Here is a 9,453-nt window from a genome sequence, read left to right on the forward strand (position 1 = left end):
TCTGTCTTACGTCTATTGAATTTAACTTTTATTGTACTTTTATCATATATACTTGTAAATTTATTCAATATCTCATTGTAGATCTCAGATGGGTCTGTGATATCCAATATAGGCCACCAATTTTCATTTTGAATGAAATAATTAACTCGACTATTCAAAATTATACTTTTACAATCATCAATATTCTCTATATGAACATACGAATTATTTTTCATAACAATTCTTAAACCTGTCCAATAGTGATCAGCAATTTTATTTTCAACAACAAAAGATGAAAATGAGAAATCATCGTGCAATTTAACATTGATATGGTCTAGACATTTAGACACTAATACATTATCATACGATTCCTCTCTAGTTGGTTTCTGAATACTGTTATATAAACCATTTGAATACAATACACTTAAATAATTATCTGATCCATACATGTATGACATATAACAAACATTAATATCTCCCATCATAACAATATTATTTTCATTTTTAATCATTTCCAAGGATAAAAAATACTCTAGCTCTTCATTAAACAAATTGACATTTTGATTGGGAGGCCTGTAGAATGCTGCTAATATCATCTGTTTCCCATTATTATTAACTCTTAGACACATCATTTCAGCGGATTTAAACTCTATTACAATCTCATCGACACTCCAACCATCTCTATAAAAAATTGCCAATCCTCCCCCTCCCCTTCCATCTGATCTACATTTGAATTTATTTCCAAATCCCGGAATCCCGTATAAATTTGATTCTTCATTTCTTAAATTAATTTCCGTTAATGCAATAAAGTCTACTTCATTAATTACATTATCCAATTCTATCCTTAAATTATCCCAATGTTTTCTCAAAGATCTTATATTATTAGTGCATAGAAATCTTATTTCATTACCGGACACAATCTGCTTTTTCAAAAAACCCCTAGTCTCATTCAAATTTTGAAAACATAATGTATCATCGTATAAATTCAAATCCTCATTATCCAATTGATGCATAAAAATTATTATATATATAGATTCAGTTAAAAATTAGTACAAAGTAGGAAAAAAACTATGTGACAATTATCCTATATTGTTTTAAGTCCTTATTGTGTAAGTGATTAGCAGATTTAATAGAATATTGCTTTAATGAAAAAAAATTGAGTGTATATACTGATAAACTTAATTGGCCATGGATCGATTGAGTCAATTCATTTTATCCAGATCGTACAACTTGATAATTCGAATAGCCTTAGACAACTCATCTTTTTTGACCATTATTCCATCACCGTTCATCCACACAAACTTATAATTTTTCTTTTTTGTGTAGTTGAGAAGTTGATATTGTGGTAATTATTCATATTGAATGAAAAGGACTAAGAAATTGTCAAAAAATCACTGATTTATTGATAATTAGAAAGACAGGTTTCGGTTATTACACCATTGTCAATCTCTGATAAACTAAAACTAAATACAAGAGCAGCAGAATTTATACTAGTAGGCGAGTACTGCTATTGGTCGAGGGCATGAACGCCTGCCATTGGCCTAGCTAGACAGTCTCCTCCCCCTACACGGTGTGACAAAATGGCGGCTTAAGCAACAGAATTGCCATGATAATAAAATTTTACTTTCAGTACAAAATAAGAACCAAGAAAACAAATGTGAAAGATAATAAAATAAATATGTAAATGGAAAAAACTATTGACTAATGTATGCTTACATGTTTATGATCAAACTAAATTCGTAGTGTTATACTGGTTGAAATGAATCTGGTCATTTAAACTATACTGGGGATTTTCCTTAATTACTCTTGTTATTTCTAAAGCCTCTAGAATATTCAAAGATCATGTTATTAACATGCAGAAACTCAACATTCTCCTTAACTGTGAATTTGTGATTATTTGTTATCAAATGTTCTGCAAAGTTAGATTCCCCATAATAGAATTAAAGAACACATCAGAGATTGGAATAAACAAAATGGGGAATCTAACTTTGCAGAACATTTGATAACAAATAGGTAATCACAAATTCACAGTTAAGGAGAATGTTGAGTTTCTGCATGTTAATAACAAAGGCAGATCTTTGAATATTCTAGAGGCTTTAGAAATAACAAGAGTAATTGAGGAAAATCCTCAGTCTAGTTTAAATGACCAGATTCATTTCAACCAGTACAACACTACGAATTTAGTTTTATCATAAACATGTAAGCATACATTAGTCAATAGTTTTCTCCATTTACATATTTATTTTATTATCTTTCACATTTGTTTTCTTGGTTCTTATTTTGTACTGAAAGTAAAATTTTATTATCATGGCAATTCTGTTGCTTAAGCCGCCATTTTGTCACACCGTGTAGGGGGAGGAGACTGTCTAGCTAGGCCAATGGCAGGCGTTCATGCCCTCGACCAATAGCAGTACTCGCCTACTAGTATAAATTCTGCTGCTCTTGTATTTAGTTTTAGTTTATCAGAGATTGACAATGGTGTAATAACCGAAACCGGTCTTTCTAATTATCAATAAATCAGTGGTTTTTTGACAATTTCTTAGTCCTTTTCATTCAATTATAATTTTTCACCTTATTAAACTCTTTCACTTTCATCATCAGCGAATTAAAATACGGAGTTGGATGATCGTTGAAGTATATCGCTCTTTTTGGACGATGTGGATTTATTAATCCAGTATCTGGTTTCTTTTTTCTTGCTGCTTTAATTATTCTATTCCTAACCGCTCTAGAGTTCAATTGCAGAATTGCAGGACTATGAAGTTTATTTTTCGATGGCAGTCGGTGAGTTGAGATATCTTTTAATCCTATTTCGAATTCCATTTTTCCCAGCAAAGTTAACACATTCTGAGCTAGATCTTCCTCTTTTTCGAAAGGTATACCTGTAAGAATTATATTCCTGGATCTTGCATATTGCTTTTCACATTCCACTGTTGTTCTTAAATCATCCAACTCTTTTCTTAACTTTGCCGATTCTCCTTGAATAATTTCCATATCCTTCCTCATTTCTCCTACCTTAAGATCGATATTCGCAATCATATCCTTCATTTCATCCATCTTTCCAGTGATCATTTCATCCTGTTTGGCAAACAATTTTTCCATCATACTTTTCATTGCGATGAAAGCAGGGTCTGTAGAGTCTTCTTCAAAGCTATTCAATCTACTCCTGGATCTACATTTAGGACATTCCCATTCATTTTTTTTCTGCACTCCTTTTGCCTTCCACGTACTTTTTGACACTCCCGAACAGTTATAATGTAAACCAGACTGACACCTGCTGCAGGTAATAAAATCATTATCATCCGGTAGATCTTTATCGCAAACTGAACAGTTCATTGTTTTTCTTTGTTTAATATTCAACTTTAATGACAATTATGAAGTTACTTACGAACATAGATTTCAGTTTTGTACTCACTTCCCAGTCTTTAACCTCAAAATGAACTGTCACTGCAGGCCGGTTTCTAAATAATCACTCACCCACAGCTATTTATCACTCCTAATACTTTCGATCACTTTTCTAGCCCAAACATACTAAAACATATTATTTATATTAATTTATTTTTTTAGAATTGACAAATCTAAACTAGAGCTTCGAACTTAGATTGAATCCATGCACTGCTACCTTGATCGTCTTTCTGAGAAGAATGGATTCCTTTCCATTAACACATAACTGGTAATAGTTAAACTTATAGGATACTCAAATTTCAGTCTTGTTCCATATGAATATTAACAAAATATATCACTGGTGGCCTCCTGGATTGATGAACTGTTGCTGATCTTTGAAATCCGCAATTTTTAATATTATGAAAAAATGCTTAAAATTATGAAAATAGCTGAATATTTCTTTCAAATAGACTATTTGACAGGGGGTTTCATTGGGGATCCTATTCGATATTAAAAAACTACTTCTCTGTCTGTTCAAAATATTTGTCCGCCATTTTTGATCAGTCACAAAAATTCACAATAACTACTGATAACTACTGATCAAAAAATGAGATATACAAATTACTTATGGAGTATTAGGGGTTGGGAAATTTAATAAAAATCAAATTTATATAAAACACTTATTGAAATGGGCTGCTTTTGAATTATAAAACAAAATAAATAAAGGGTGCTACAAGTTTTATTTTGTTTTTTACAAATTTATATAATATAGAGTTCAAAGTAACCACATAAATCGGCGGAATTATTTCTACATGCAACAGTAATATTTATTGTGAATTTTAGAAAAAATAATTTCAAAATTATCCTTCCCAGTCACACAAATCAGAGAGAAAAAGAGTGATCAGATTAGATTAGAGTTCTTTATTCATGTTACAATATGTACTGGTTTATAAACTAATTCACATTGAATGACGGTCTTACTAATTATTCAACGAATTTTACAAAGTATAAATCAAAAAAAACGATAATATTGTGATGTAACTTCATAAATCGGCGGTGTTTCAACAAATAATAATAATGCTGAGGGTGATGCCCACATAAGCTCTTAGGATTGTGCGTGAGTAATGAGTGAGATGGATGATTATGAGAGATGGCGACTACTTTTTAGGTAGTCGGGACCGACGCATTATAGTCTCCTCCGAAAGACGAAATAAATTAAAGTCAATTCTCAAAAAAGATATGAAATAATATATTTTCCATAATCACACCACCGGGAAAGGGATAGAGAGATTGATCGATTGAGTACTTTATTTACGTAGATTAGGTACAATATATACTGACTTATACACTACTTATACAGAATGATTCATAATTATGGTAAAATAATTTAATACGTGATAGTGGAGGTAAAAATAAGAAAAAAAGTTCTTATAAACATATATCCATAAATGCTTCATTAGCGAGCTATACATGGTGAAAGATTTCGCCCGGAATTCAGTTCCTCTGGTGAAATACACCGATGCTGAATTGTTTGGCGACTAGTTTTTGAGAAACTTATGCTGGATTCATATGGAAAAATATCTGAAAAATTGAATAAAACTAGTCTGGAAGCTGTGGTGTCAGTAGTTTTTGAGGAAAAAGTTGAATATGAAAAAAATCTAAGTAGAAAAACACAGACTTCTACGTTTGATACCCAATAACTTTCTTTAATGACCAGTAAACAAATAATTTTTTACAATTGAAATTGTAGATAATCCAATTCTGAAAAGAATGATGTAAGCTGTGTAAACTGAATTTAAATAAAAGTTGAATAAAATGTTTTCTTATGTAGTACATTACACCACAAAAATTTGCTGTTTTATGAGGAGAGAACTAATAACTCATAAGTTGTAGCTGATTGCAAATAAAATATTCGGTTTTTTATGAAAAGTTTCTTTTAATATGAAAGTAGCATATCTAAATGACAGTAAACTTATATCAAAATTCTAGTAGATTATGCCATTAAGCCTGGGAGGAAGCTCGAACAGAAGTAGATGATCTCCTATGATTCCTGCCCAAATGTTTACTGAAAACTGATGTTGTGGAAGATTAGGATTGATGGCATGAGGATTCTCAGCTGCCCAAATATGTTGGTTGTGGACTTTAACGATAGCTGTTCTTGTAAAGTGTGCCTCGTCGGTAAATAAAACGGTTGTTAAAAAGTTTGGGTAAACAAGTTTTACTAAAAACCATCGGCAAATACCAGCACGGGGAATACAGTCTCGTGGCAATAGAGTAAGAACTTTCTGGAGGTGGTATGGATGTAATTGTTGCTCTTTTAGTATCCTCCAAATAATAGATTGATTGACATTAAACTGCACTGACAATTCTCTCGTGCTCTTCTATGGATGTTCATAAATTTCATTAAGAACTTGTTCTTCTAACTCAACAGTCATAGTAGATCGGGGTCTGCCTGCATAAATGTGCTCTTTGGATATCAAAGAATCTGTTTCAGACAGACGTTGATGAATAGTGGCAAAAAACCTTGAACTTGGACATACTCGGTTAGGAAAGTTCTCTTGATACAAACGTCTTGCTTCAGTACTTTTACAGTAGTTCCCATTCCATACATTAAATGCATGTCAGCTAATTCGGAGTATGAATAATGTCTAAAATTACCTGCCATTATTGAAAAAGTTAACACTTAACACAAAAGCAAAGTGGAATGGTTACAAATAACTGGTTAATAGATTAAACAAAAAACACAGAGCGGTTATAGTAGGTCTAACTTACAGTTTGTTTTTTTTTTTGTTCAACAGTGAGCTAAAATATTTCTGAAAATAATTTTCAGCTGATAATTTCTTTTAAATATTTTCTTATCCAAAACATGATAAATCAGCTGTTTTGGAACAGCTGTTATTAAAATCCATGTTTTATTTGCAATCAGCTACAAACTATGAGTTATTAGTTCTCTCCTCATAAAAACAGCAAATTTTTGTGGTGTAATGTACTACATAAGAATACATTTTATCCAACTTTTATTTGAATTTAGTTTACACAGCTTACATCATTCTTTTCAGAATTGAATTCTCTACAATTTTTATTGCGAGGAATTATTTGTTTACTGGTCATTAAAGAAAGTTATTGGGCATCAAACGTAGAAGTCTGTGTTTTTCTACTTAGATTTTTTGCATATTTCAACATTTTTCTCAAAAACTACTCACACTACAGCTTCCAGACTAGTTTTATCCAATTTTTCAGATATTTCCATATGAATCCAGCATAAGTTTCTCAAAAACTAGTCGCCAAACAATTCAGCATCGGTGTATTTCACCAGAGGAACTGAATTCCGGGCGAAATCTTTCACCCTGTATAGCTCGCTAATGAAGCGTTTTTGGATATATGTTTATATGAACTTTTTTTCTTATTTTTACCTCTACTATCACGTATTAAATTATTTTACCATAATTATGAATCACTCTATATACAATAGCTTATAATACAGCAAAATTATAGTGTAGATGAATTTACATTATTGGCGACTACATAAATTGGCGGAGCTTTGGACATATTGTGATGTACCAATGATCGTACAGCCCTCAAAATACAAAATAAATTTGTTCATAGGCTAGTACAAGAACAGAATAGCTCCTATCACCGTAGAAACATATAATCTTATCTGAGGTCGATAGACGATCGCTATCTAACTTACCAGGCAAGAAATAAATAAATCTGTAATTGTATGCCTTCCAAAAAATTAGTCAATGGAAAAAACCATATATGTTTATATGCCGATGGATTAGAACAGTAAAGTTATATTTGAAGGTTAGTTTCGGAATGAAAACATAACCCCGAAACAAACCAAGGCTAGCTCATTAACAAGTAGCAAATTGAGAAGGCAGTTCAACTAAACATCGATCAAAGAAATAATATATTATTAAATTTTTCATTTTTATACTTTCGTTTCTAGGCCGAATAAGCCCGAATATTTATTTATTTAAACTACAAAGAAAAATATACTTGTTGAAAATATATGAACAAACTAGCTTAGCCATATATAACGTTTGAGGGTCGATATACTAGCGTATAAAAAACAATGTAAACAAAAAAAAAATAGGAAGAAATATTTATTTATTATGTTATTCGTTATTGTTATAAACATATATATCCTTGTCTACTGTATGTTATACTAGCATGTCTATGTTCTAAAATTATTAGCTGTTCATTGAAACCAATTTAAAAATATCATCATAGACGAATTCTATTATTTATGTATTATTATAATTATAAAAAACCATACGATAATTTGGAACAACTTCAAACCAGGAATTTCACCATATTTTAAAGCTTTAAAGTTGGACACAGTGACACCACCCATTCGGCGTATTGGTTACGTCACAGAATCGGACCAATCCCGAATTAATATGTAAATTTGGCAAGATAAAATTTGGAGAAGAAATTGAAGTGAAAATTAGAAGAGGAAGACTCGAGGCCATTTTGCAAGGATCATCAGTAGGATGCAGACCTAGTCCACGTACCTAATTGTTTAAAAGCTTTAATTTCTGTTTCATGTAACTTAATCTTCATACATTACATATTTTTTCATATATTTTCAATAATATAACAATATTCAGTGTTTACAAAAATGATACCTCACAATATAATATATGTGTCGAGGTTATCATCAAATTAATACTATTTTATGCTACAACAGATAATACAGAAATTCCAAAAATCTAAAACTGTATCTATCACCCTAAGCATCACCTAGTACAAAGATACTAAACCTAGGTACTATTTTCTGTTTCCTGTTCTTCGTTTTCTGTTTTTTAAAAAGTTGTTCCAAAGTTCCTAGAATAATTGTGATATCAAGATTTTAAATTTCATTTAAATAAACCCCTAAATTATATCAGTGAAGTCTGTTCAACATTTTTCGCCACGTGGAAGGACCCAGCCGGAACGATATATTCTACGGCCGAATATATTTCGAAAAACCAAAAAACGGAAACAAAAGTCTACGTAAGTTGTTCGAATATAAAAGGGGATCCCCATAAATCTGCAAAAACTGTACAGCGTATAAATTCGTTCATTTGGAAAAGTCATGACTATAGTTTTAAGGGTACAAAACTTATCATAATTAATTTTTATAATATTAAATACATTTAACTATCCACGCTGTACTTAGCTAAAAGGTCTATTTTCCTTAGGCGAAACCACACCCTGAGAATAATTTCAATTGTTAATTTATTCTATTTTCTGAATCGCTATTTCATATTAACTTGTTTTTTCTTGTTGAACTAATTCAGTTTATGACCCTTTCCAAGGGCTATTATCCATTTCATTTTGTTTAATTGAAGAATACCGAACTTCCCCCAAACTTCGTTGAACGAAGCCTGCTACACCGAGGTGAAGTGAATCCCGCATCATCAGCCGATCAACGTTGAAAAGAGAGGTAATAGATCGTATAGACAACATTAGAATTAAACTCGGTACTCGAAATATTTACTATTTTGGTCCAGCACTTCGCTACATATCCTATAGTATTTATCAGAGACCTGGTTCGCATGGATTTGCCATCCTATCTGTTGTTTCATGCGGTCTAATATCTTTCCAAATTACGGCACAAGTATTGGATTCTGGATATATTGATCATCATTTGGAGAAAAGGTTCACTCCAAAGTTACTATCTCTGTCTGATCATAGTGACAACAGGATTTATTTTCAGCAGATTCAAGTTGAACTGTATTTTATTATTATTAAAGTGAATTTAATTCCACCTCACTATATTACAGCCACCTACCATATTAAGTTAGAGTCTCAGATCCCTTACTTCGGCTATCTTTGTAGACCGACAAACCCTCTGCTGTGCAAATTAACTTTTTCAACCTGTCCCATCCATATACTAGTCATTCTGCTTCGATACATCGATTTAAGTGATATCGACAATTCGATTAAACAAATATCAACCAATCTAACCGACAAATGTCTATCATCGAATCATAACCTCAAATATTACAACCGTTTAACTATTCTCTTGAATCAGACTATTCTAATCATAAATTACTTATTCATTTTGCGTCCTCTTCTTTCTACGGAACAAAACAGTGGGGCATT

At 31.6% G+C, this 9,453-nt stretch overlaps 1 protein-coding gene across 3 annotated transcripts in view; it reads left to right on the forward strand.

The window, feature by feature from the left end:
- The window catches only part of LOC111055462 (transmembrane and immunoglobulin domain-containing protein 1), a 386,768-nt gene that overhangs the window by 249,979 nt on the left and 127,336 nt on the right, over positions 1-9,453 (forward strand). The window lies entirely within an intron of this gene.

Source organism: Nilaparvata lugens, chromosome 9 (assembly GCF_014356525.2).
Source record: "Nilaparvata lugens isolate BPH chromosome 9, ASM1435652v1, whole genome shotgun sequence".
In the NCBI taxonomy this organism is placed as follows: domain Eukaryota; kingdom Metazoa; phylum Arthropoda; class Insecta; order Hemiptera; family Delphacidae; genus Nilaparvata; species Nilaparvata lugens.